We start from the raw sequence: 11,283 nt of genomic DNA, 5'->3' as shown, positions 1-11,283 counted from the left end.
ATGACCTGGCCTCCACAATCCCCCGACCTCAACCAAATTGAGATGGTTTTGGATGAGTTGGACTGCAGAGTGAAGGAAAAGAAGCCAACAAGTGCTCAGCATATGTGGGAACTCCTTCAAGACTGTTGGAAAAGCATTCCAGGTGAAGCTGGTTGAGAGAATGCCAAAAGTGTGCAAATTTGTCATCAAGGCAAAGGTTGGCAATTTGAAGAATCTCAAAAATACAATATATTTTGATTTAAGACTTTTTTTGGTTACTACATGATTCCATATGTGTCCTTTCATAGTTTTGATGTCTCTACTATTATAATACAATGTAGAAAATAGTACAAATAAAGAAAAACCCTGGAATGAGTAGGTGTGTCCAAACCTTTGACTGGTACTGTATCTACACCAGTCAGGGTTCTCAACTCTGGCATACTTAAAAAAACAAGTACAGAAACAGACTCAATGCTGAACATGACCTCCATGTTGCGCTGTCAAAAACCCAGAATAGACAACCTGTGTGATTTGATCAATCAGTTTATTACAGTTCAGAATAAAAAATATATATTGTATTTTAACAGCAACAGTTCTAACCTAGACATTTTTTCAACAATACTTCCTACAGTAAGATGTACAGTAGGCCTGATTTTTTTCATCTGTACAGTTACTTAGGGTTGCACTATCAAATACTCAACCTGTGTGATGTGATCAATGAGTTTATTCCAGTTAAAATGTAACATTATTTATTGTATTTTAACAACAACAGTTCCAACCTAGACAGATGTAGAGAGTGTTTTTAATGGGAAAAAATAAGTATACATAGCTATTTATAAGGGTATTTCATTGTTATTTGTTTTTGGCTTAAGGGCAATGAAATGTACCAGTATTTACGTATAGTTGCATATTTTCATAAGCTTGGGTCTCAGGAAAACAGAATTTCTAATTTGGGTCCCAGGCTGAAAAAGTTTAAGAACCACAGTTTATCAACGTGCAACAAAAAATACGTTTGGACAATGAGCACTTGTCTCTCAAAACATCGTTACAGTTGTTTAGCTAGCTAGCCAATTGTAGACATATTTAACGTTACATTGACATGAAATCAGTCAACACACCTCAAAACAAGACATGGTATCGAGAACACTGTTGCCAACTAATTTTCAAGGTAAGTTGCTAGAGGCAGGTTGATTTGTTGCTAAAAGTTGTTAAATGACGTTGTGATATCAATGCGTGATAATGTAAAACTGCGTCATTACGTTGAATACACAATAACGTTACTCAAATTGACTGGCCAGCTCGGCAAAAACTATGATTTGACATTTGTTCAGGTACAGGCTCCCACTCTTTTCTGTACTTCTGGCTGTACAATTTTGATTGAGACATGTTGATTGATGTTGTAAGTTCTGTTCAAGATCAAATATTCGTGAGCAACTATATTCATTGGGTTTGGCTCGTCGAAGCAGTACTGCTGCTGCTGCAGTCAGCCAACAATGATTTGCAATTTGCTGAAATTGCTGCTGCCTGTGCACGAGCTGAGCGCCTGCTGCTGACGTCACTCACAATGCACTTTTGCAGCCAGGCACGTGTGTTGTTACTGAGTGTGTGATAGAGAACATCGGTTTTGTGTCATTTTAGAGGGAAATTACGTGCATTTTAGCGTTTGAGTCACTTTTCAAAAGTTGCTAAAAGTTCCAAATACATTTTTAAAAGTAGCTACATTTGCTGCTTGGTGCTGTTTGAAAAAAAGTTGCCAGGGTAGTCTGAAAAGTTGCTAAATCTAGCAACAAAATTGCTAAATTGGCATCACTGATCGAGAACAATCTGAAACAAGTCACTTACGATTCCCCACATGGCAGTTTTTTGTCGTTGGTAGAATCACAACAACTTTGGCCGTTCTGACGATTGTAATTTACATAGGCTTTCTTGGGCAGATCAGGGCTTTTGGCACCGCTGGGATGCTACGCAGTAGCGGATCAGCAGAGCTTACGACTTCAGTCAGAATACTTCACTATTGTAGTCATATTTTGTCTCTACAGCAAGAGGGCGCCAAATGATCAGGTTCTGGTCAGTTATTGTTCAACATACAGGCCCGGTCCAAATACATTGAAAATGCATTCTTATATGTCTGAATTGGTGAAAGCTAACATTACAAGTTTTCCAAGAGCCATTATGTGGAGTGTGGAGCTTGCAATGCCAGTGTCAGTTCCCACTGGAGTCCTCCACACAAAAATCTATGCATGCTCTACTGTGGTTCGCTTTCAATAAAAGCATATACAAAATTATAATATAAACTAAGCACGTATTGTTCATCTTTCATGTCATACCATGGCATTCACACATAAAACAAGGAGGATGTTCCTTATCGTGGATGTAATGGCATGTTCAATAGAACAGATTCAATGAAACCAGAACACCTTTCAGGGTCATAGTAAAAGTCAGGGAAATGTCAGGGAGTGAGTCAACTCTTAAATTAACATGCCGTCTTATTATATGAAATCTAATGACAAACCAAACCAGTTTTAAATCAACCATGACTGTTTAGGGTGTGGCTAGTTATTGGAGGATGGCAACGCCTAAGACAACAATAAATAATCAGAAACATGATATCACATTTCACATATCCAAATAGTGTTGTGTAAGAGTAAGTTGTACAATTCACATCTGATAAATATAAGTTAGGATTTGTTACGATTGGGTCACTGCAAATCGTTAGTTGGGATGTGTGCAAAAAAAAAAAGTATATCATTGGTCAAAACACTGACACACTGACTGGGGATGTTGCTCTTCGCAAGATGACACGTTTTCTCTAACTGAAAACATTTCTACCTGTACATGTGTTTTGTTTACTGTGGCACGTAGCCATCCTATAAGCAGGAAGGAGTTCTATCGAAATAATCACTTCACAGAGGTTTAACGGGTCCTGGATAGAGGTCCTGGATGGCAGGAAGCTTGGCCCTAGTGATGTACTGGGCCGTATGCACTACCCTCTGTAGTGATGCAACCAGTCAGGATGCTCTCGATGGTGCAGCTGTAGAACTTTTTGAGGATCTGTAGACCCATGGGGGAATAGTTTTTGCCGTGCCCTCTTCATGACTGTCTTGGTGTGTTTGGACAATGATCGTTTGTTGGTGATGTGGACACCCAAGGAAATTGAAGTGCTCAACCTGCTCCACTACAGCCTCTTCTATGAGAATGGGGGCGTGCTCGGTCTTCCTTTTCCTGTAGTCCACAGTCATCTCCTCTGTCTTGATCACGTTGAGGGAGAGGTTGTTATCCTGGCTAGAGGTCGACCGATTAATCGGAATGGGCGATTAATTAGGGCCAATTTCAAGTTTTCATAACAATCGTTATTTTTGGCCACCGATTTGGCGATTTAAAAAAAAACAACTAATTTTTACAAATGTAATTTTTTTTTACACCTTTTTTTAACTAGGCAAGTCAGATTAAGAACACATTCTTATTTTCAATGACGGCCTAGGAACAGGGGTTAACTGCCTCGTTCAGGGGGGATTCGTTTTTGCATCCTTCTGGTTACTAGTCCAACGCTTTAACTACCTGCCTTACATTGCACTCCACAAGGAGCCTGCATGGCAGGCTGACTACCTGTTACGCGAGGGCAGCAAGAAGCCAAGGTAAGTTGCTAGCTAGCATTAAACTTATCTTATAAAAAAACTATCAATCTTAACATAATCACTAGTTAACTACACATGGTTGATGATATTACTAGTTTATCTAACGTGTCCTGCGTTGTATATAATCGATGCGGTGCCTGTTAATTTCTCATCGAATCACAGCCTACTTCGACAAACGGGTGATGATTTAACAAGCGCATTTGCGAAAAAAGCACTGTCATTGCACCAATGTACCTAACCATAAACATCAATGCCTTTCTTTAAAATCAATACACAAGTATATATTTTTAAACCTGCATATTTAGTTAATATTGCCTGCTAACATGAAATTGTGTCACTGCTCTTGCGTTCATTGCCTGGCTCGTTGCGAACTAATTTGCCAGAATTTTACGTAATTATGACATATCATTGAAGGTTGTGCAATGTAACAGGAATATTTAGACTTAGGGATGCCAGCCGTTAGATAAAATACGGACCGGTTCCGTATTTCACTGAAAGAAAAAAACCTTTTGTTTTCGAGATGATAGTTTCCGGATTCTACCATATTAAGGCTCATATTTCTGTGTGTTTATTATATTATAATTAAGTCTATGATTTGATAGAGCAGTCTGACTGAGCGGTGGTAGGCACCAGCAGGCTCGTAAGCATTCATTCAAACAGCACTTTCGTGTGTTTTGCCAGCAGCTCCTCGCAATGCATTGCGCTGTTTATGACTTCAAGCCTGTCAACTCCCAAGATTAGGCTGGTGTAACCGATGTGAAATGGCTAGCTAGTTAGCGGGTGCGCGCTAATAGCGTTTCAAACGTCACTCGCTCTGAGACTTGGAGTAGTTGTTCCCCTTGTTCTACATGGGTAACGCTGCTTCGATGGTGGCTGTTGTCGATGTGTTCTTGGTTCGAGCCCAGGTAGGAGCGAGGACAGGGACGGAAGCTATACTGTTACACTGGCAATACTAAAGTGCCTATAAGAACATCCAATAGTCAAAGGTATATGAAATACAAATCGTATAGAGAGAAATATTCCTATAATAACTACAACCTAAAACTTCTTACCTGGGAATATTGAAGACTCATGTTAAAAGGAACCACCAGCTTTCATATGTTCCCATGTTCTTAGCAAGGCACTTAAACGTTAGCTTTCTTACATGGCACGTATTGCACTTTTACGTTCTTCTCCAACACTTTGTTTTTGCATTATTTAAACCAAATTGAACATGTTTCATTATTAATTTGAGGCTAAATTGATTTTATTGGTGTATTATATTAAGTTAAAATAAGTGTTCATTCAGTATTGTTGTAATTGTCATTATGACACTTTTTTTATTCAAATCGGCCGATTTAATCGGCATCGGGTTTTTTTAGCCCTCCAATAATCGGTATCGGCGTTGAAAAATCATAATCGGTCGACCTCTAATCCTGGCACCACATGACCAGGTCTCTGACCTTCTCCCTATAGGCTGTCTCATCGTTGTCGGTGATCAGGCCTACAACTGTTGTCGCCAGCAAACTTAATGATGGTGTTGGAGTCGAGCCTGGCTATGCAGTCATGAGTGAACAGGGAGTACAGAAGGGGACTGAGCACACACCCCTGAGGGGCCCACGTGTTGAGGATCAGCATGGCAGATGTGTTGTTACCTACTCTTACCACCTGGGGGCCGCCCATCAGCAAGTCCAGGATCCAGTTGCAGAAGGAGGTGTTTAGTCCCAGGGTCCTATGGTATTGAACGCTGAGTTGTAGTCAGTGAATAGCATTCTCACATAGGTGTTCCTTTTGTCCAGGTGGGAAAGGGCAGTGTGGAGTGCAATAGAGATTGCATCATCTGTGGATCTGTTGGGGCGGTATGCAAATTGGAGTGGGTCTAGGGTTTCTGGGATAATAGTGTTGATGTGAGCCATGATCAGCCTTTCAAAGCACGTCAAGGCTACAGACATGAGTGCTACGGGTCGGTAGTCATTTAAGAAGGTTACGTTAGTGTTCTTGGGCACAGGGACTATAGTGGTCTGCTTGAAACAAGTTGGTATTAGACTCAGTCAGGGACAGTTTGAAAATGTCAGTGAAGACACTTGCCAGTTGGTCAGCGCATGCTCGGAGTACACGTCCTGGTAATCCGTCTGGCCCCGCAGCCTTGTGATTGTTGACCTGTTTAAAGGTCTTACTCACATCGGCTACGGAGAGTGTGATCACACAGTCGTCCGGAACAGCTGAGGCTAACATGCATGCTTCAGTATTGCTTGCCTCGAAGCGAGCATAGAAGTAATTTCGCTCGTATATTAGGCTCGTGTCACTGGGCAGCTCGCGGCTGTGTGAGCTGGGCTTCCCTTTTTATGCAAGTAAAGTACGTAAAAAAATAAGTAAACTTGGATTCATGTGATGATATGTTCTGTGGTTCTCCCAATACAACTCGGGAAAGCATGCAGTTTATTAGGCTACAAATTAAATAAGTTAAGATGAACTTCACAGTGTGGTGAAAGTGCACAGTGATGAGCATGATTTTCCTTTCAATAAATATCAAAGGTCTTATTCTGGTGACATGCTGATCGATGCTGCCGCTGGACCTCGAAGCCAGTTCCACTGCATTGTTTCATTGTTCCCCTCTAATCAGCGACTGATTTAGGGACACCAGGTGTGTGCACTTAATTATCAGGTAGAACAAAAAACCAGCAGGCTCTGGACCTCGTAGAGTAAAAGTTGAATACCCCTGATGTAGGCTATACGCACAAAGTATCAGCTAACTGTTAGCTAGAGCACACGTGCCAATACCAGAGTGGGTACATTCGCTACACAGTACATTCGGAAAGTATTCAGACCCCTTGACCTTTTCCACATTTTGTTACGTTACATACTTCTTCTAAAATGTATTTAATATTTTTTTTCCCTCATCAATCTACACACAATACCCCATAATGACAAAGAAAAAACAGGTTTTTAGATTGTTTTGCTAAGTTTTAAAAAATAAAAACCTGAAATATATCACATTTACACAAGTATTCAGACCCTTTACTCAGTACTTTGTTAAAGCACCTTTGGCAGCAATTACAGCCCTGAGTCTTCTTGGGTATTTTCCCATTCTTTTCTGAGTTCCCAGTTCACAGTTGTTTTAAACGCGGAAATAGTGACGGCGTCAGCATCACTGGCTACTGACCTATTCAAAATGAATGTGTTCTTCAAGCATGTCAGGGAACTGTCTTATGTGGGACACCATACAAAAGGGATGACGAATAACATATGCCATGAGAAAAAAATGCTTACAGCTGCAGTATCTGTATTGGTTGGGAATGACAATACTAATGACCGATTTAAAATCTGTGTGTTCTTCAAACATGTCAGGTCCTGCGTTGCATCTTATATGTAACACCGAATGAAGGGATGACGACTAACGTCTACCACCAGAAAAAAATGCTGATAGGTACTGTATCAGTATTGGTTATGAAAGACAATTGCAATATTTGCACATTGTTGTATTAGCAGAACACTAAGGATGGTTTATTCTACATGGAACTGTTGCACTTGAAAGTTATCAAAACACTTTGTTTAGAATATCTACACAAGTTTTTGCGCTATTCTAATTTGCACTATTCTGATATTACTTTATAGTCTTCTGCTGGACCCATGGGTTGAGGCAAACTCTGTCATATCCAGGATGAAGTGTCATGCACTCCACCCCTCCTGCCACCTGACTGCACCTGTACGTACATGAAGACAGAACCTCACCCAGAGACCTGTGAATGTCGGTATGTGGTTAGACAGCCAAATCCTTAGAATATACCATAGAAATAGAATTGAATGCATTGCTATTTCTGGGACAGCTGAAGTTGTACCGAAGATTTGTATGCTACTTGTTCTATCTGTGGTTCTCCTTTACACACAACTTATTTGTATTTTTGCTAAGTAGTGTAGGCATACTGTCTTTATAAGCACATCAATATTACAGCAGAAAATGGTTTGTCTTTACATGAAAACATGTGTATACTTTAAATGCATACATTCAACAGCTGATGATACCAAAATGAACAAATGGCGGGAAATCAAGCATTAGATGCCTTTGCAGTATGAATAAGCTTAGTATGTTGATATTCATTGCTTACTGCATATGTTTTTACGGTACGCTCTAAATAATATGAAGTATGATTAGTAAACAGAAGTATGTACTTTTAGTAAGTAGTAGGCAAGACAGATATTGGATACGGACCATGCCTCTGGATTTGATGAATGTGAAATGTCAGATGAATATAAATATCTTCTTTCCCAGCACTGTCTCTAAGTAGGTTGGTATACAATATGAGTCTTAAATCTGGTCACACCCTAAAAAGTCACACCCTGGAAGATAAACATACTCTCTAAAACTTGTGTTGTGTTTGCACCTAGCAAGTACAATGGAATTGCGCACACATTACATCCATTTAAGCAGTCCTTATTTGTCAAGAAGGTTCTAATAGTAACAATTAGACATGTTGAGTCAGGCATCACTCTCAGGGATGTACAGGTTCAAAAGTGATACTCACATTTTGAAAGAAACTCACCCGAATTTCTTAACTAAATAATTTGGGTAACACTTTGTGAATGTTAAAGGTGCCATAACAACCTAATATTTAAAAATAATTCAAAAGAAAGCATAATAAGTTATTTTTTCATTACAGTATTAAGTAGCAGTATTGTTGCTGGTGTTGCTGACTGGATTAGTCCTGTGCACCACAAGGCTGTATTAGACTCTGCTGAGCTAAAGCCAAGGCATAAGCTTCTGGATCAATGGGTGTTAGGCCGGGTATCTGTAAAGTGCTTCCTGACCACCGCTGATGTAAAAAAGGCTTTATAAAATAAATGTGATTGATTTGATTGGCGCTAATACATGTCTTCAGGTATCAGGAAAGGTTACTAAACACATTACAATGTCATCAATTGCTCTGACCTGAGTTCAAATAGTATTGAGCCTGTCTGGAGTAGAGTGCCAGAAATATGTGGTTTGCTCTTTTGGGACTATTACAATGGTCCCAAGCTCAATCATCGACCACAGCTCATTAGAGTATTTGAAATATACTATTTATCCAGGTCTGGTTCCAACCCCTTCTGCCATTGTGTCCTTGAGCAAGGCACATAAACCACTGAACTGCTACTTGGGTACTGCTCTGAGGCTTACCTGATGCTCCCAGACTGTTGCGACCTGGCCAAGATAAAGCAAAGCAGTTCGACACATATAACATCACAGTTACACATGGAGTAACACAAACATACAGTCAATAATACAGTAGAAAAATAAGTCTATATACAATGTGAGCAAATGAGGTGAGATAAGGGAGGTAAAGGCAATAAATAGGCCATGGTGGCGAAGTAAATACAATATAGCAATTAAAACACTGGAATGGTAGATTTGACAGTAGATGAGTGTGTAGTTGTTTTAGTCTACTCATAAAAGTGTGTTTGTCTTTCAAGAAATTCCACAAATTAACTTTTAACAAGGCACACCTACCCCATGAAGCTGGTTGAGAGAATGCCAAGAGTGTGCAAAGCTGTCATCAAGGCAAAGGGTGGAAGAAGAATCTCAAGTATAAAGTATATTTTGATTTGGTTACTACGTGATTCCATATGTGTTATTTCATAGTTTTGATGTCTTCACTATTATTCTACAATGTAAAACATTGTAAAAATAAAGAAAAACCCTTGAATGAGTAGCTGTCTCCAAACTTTTGACCGGTACTGAATGTGTGTGTATGTATGTAGGTATGTACATTATATGTCAATATACAGTGCATTTGGAATGTATTCAGACCCCTCGACTTTTTCTACATTTTGTTACGTTACAGCCTTATTGTAAAATGGATTAAATAGTTTTTTCCCTCATTAATCTACACACAATACCCCATAATGACAAAGCAAAAACACGTTTTTTGAAATTTTAGCAAATTTATAAAACCTAAAAACTGATATCACATTTACATAAGTATTCAGACCCTTCACTCAGTACTTTGTTGAAGCACCTTTGGCAGTGATTCCAGCCTCGAGTCGTCTTGGGTATGATATTACAAACTTGGCACACCTGTATTTGGGGAGTTTCTCCCATTCTTCTCTGCAGATCCTCTCAAGCTCTGTTAAGTTGGATGGGGTGCGTTGCTGCACAGCTATTTTCCGGTCTCTCCAGAGATGTTCGATCGGGTTCATGTCCGGGCTCTGGCTGGGCCACTCAGGGACATTCAGAGACTTGTCCCGAAGCCACTCCTGCGTTGTCTTGGCTGTGTGCTTAGGTGAACTTTCGCCCCAGTCTGAGGTCCTGAGCGCTCTGGAGAAGGTTTTCATCAAGGATCTCTTTATAAGTCTCTCTATAAGTTCCTGTTGAACACATCCTGTTGAACGCGGAACAAGGGAGAGCTCGGTTTGTTCTTTTGAGAAGTTTGTTGTTTTGAAAGTGTATTGGAAAGTTTCTTCGTAGCTAGCTAACTTTTTAGTTTGGATTCCGCTACGCATTTGACATCAGTTACTGGGACTGCTACTCTCTGTCTAGTGATCCTGCCGACCAAGGCCGGGTCTGAGGAGCTATTTGGCGTAGCAGCTAGCCTAGCTGCTTAATAGCTGCCTATCAAGCTAGCACGGTTCATTGAGGACTAGAATGTAGCCCGCAACGTGGTTAGCCATTGTGGCTGGGACCGCAGATTGTCACGGGTTTGTGGCTGTCTAGATCCCTGCTGTTTGTTGTGTTCAATCTTCCCTGTGACCTGCCATGTCTGGAACTGCGAGGAGTAACAGCGTAACATACGTTGCTAGCTACCATGGCAAAGACGAAAGCCGGCGGGAGTATTGTTGAGGAGTGGTGTCTCCCTATCACAGGTGAAGGATCTTTTAAACAAACAAAAAGAGTCCAGGACCTGAAGAACAATTTGCAGTTCTCCCAGGGTCAGCTCGATGAGGTGAAACAGGAGAACGGCAAGATGACAGCAATCGTAAGTCATTGAGAGAGGACATCAGTTATGTGTGTGAATCCATGATAACAATGACGGGTAAATCTCGAGGGACAATCAAGGCGGAACAACATGTTTGTGGACGGAATTGCAGAATCCCCACATGAGACCTGGATGAAGTCTGAGGAACGTATATCTTCCTCAACAAGGACTATCCTGAAGCTGTGCGGCAGAAGAGAAAATAACTTATCCCAGTCATGAAAGCTGTCAGAGCGCGGGGGACATTGCTTACATACGCTATGACAGGCTCATTGTCCACCCTCCCTCCCAAAAGCCTGGAAGGGATGAGAGAGCTTCAACCCCACAGCACACACACACACACACACACACACACACCAATTGATTAACCTCTCTAGGGTAGGGGGCAGTATTTGCACGGCCGGATAAAAAACGTACCCGATTTAATCTGGTTATTACTACTGCCCAGAAACTAGAATATGCATATAATTGTTTGATTTGGATAGAAAACACCCTAAAGTTTCTAAAACTGTTTGAATGGTGTCTGTGAGTATAACAGAACTCATATGGCAGGCAAAAACCTGAGAAGATTCTGTACAGGAAGTGCCCTCTCTGACCATTTCTTGGCTTTCTACACTCTCTTTATTGAAAACTGAGGATCTCTGCTGTAACGTGACACTTCCTACGGCTCCCATAGGCTCTCAGAAGGCGCAGAACGTTGAATGATGACTTTGCAGCCCATGGCTGAAAAACAGTAGCGCATT

At 40.7% G+C, this 11,283-nt stretch overlaps 1 long non-coding RNA gene across 1 annotated transcript; it reads left to right on the top strand.

Moving 5' to 3' along the window:
• The first annotated feature begins 894 nt into the window (after positions 1-894).
• Positions 895-9,076, top strand: LOC106569862 (uncharacterized). Its single transcript, XR_001320574.2, has 3 exons — positions 895-1,310; positions 6,942-7,020; positions 7,209-9,076. It is a non-coding gene; the product is annotated as an uncharacterized lncRNA (long non-coding RNA).
• Positions 9,077-11,283: the final 2,207 nt, after the last annotated feature.

This window comes from Salmo salar, chromosome ssa14, assembly GCF_905237065.1.
Source record: "Salmo salar chromosome ssa14, Ssal_v3.1, whole genome shotgun sequence".
NCBI lineage: Eukaryota > Metazoa > Chordata > Actinopteri > Salmoniformes > Salmonidae > Salmo > Salmo salar.
The sequence above is the reverse complement of the archived record's forward strand: the minus strand, read 5'-3'. Positions and strand labels throughout refer to the sequence as shown.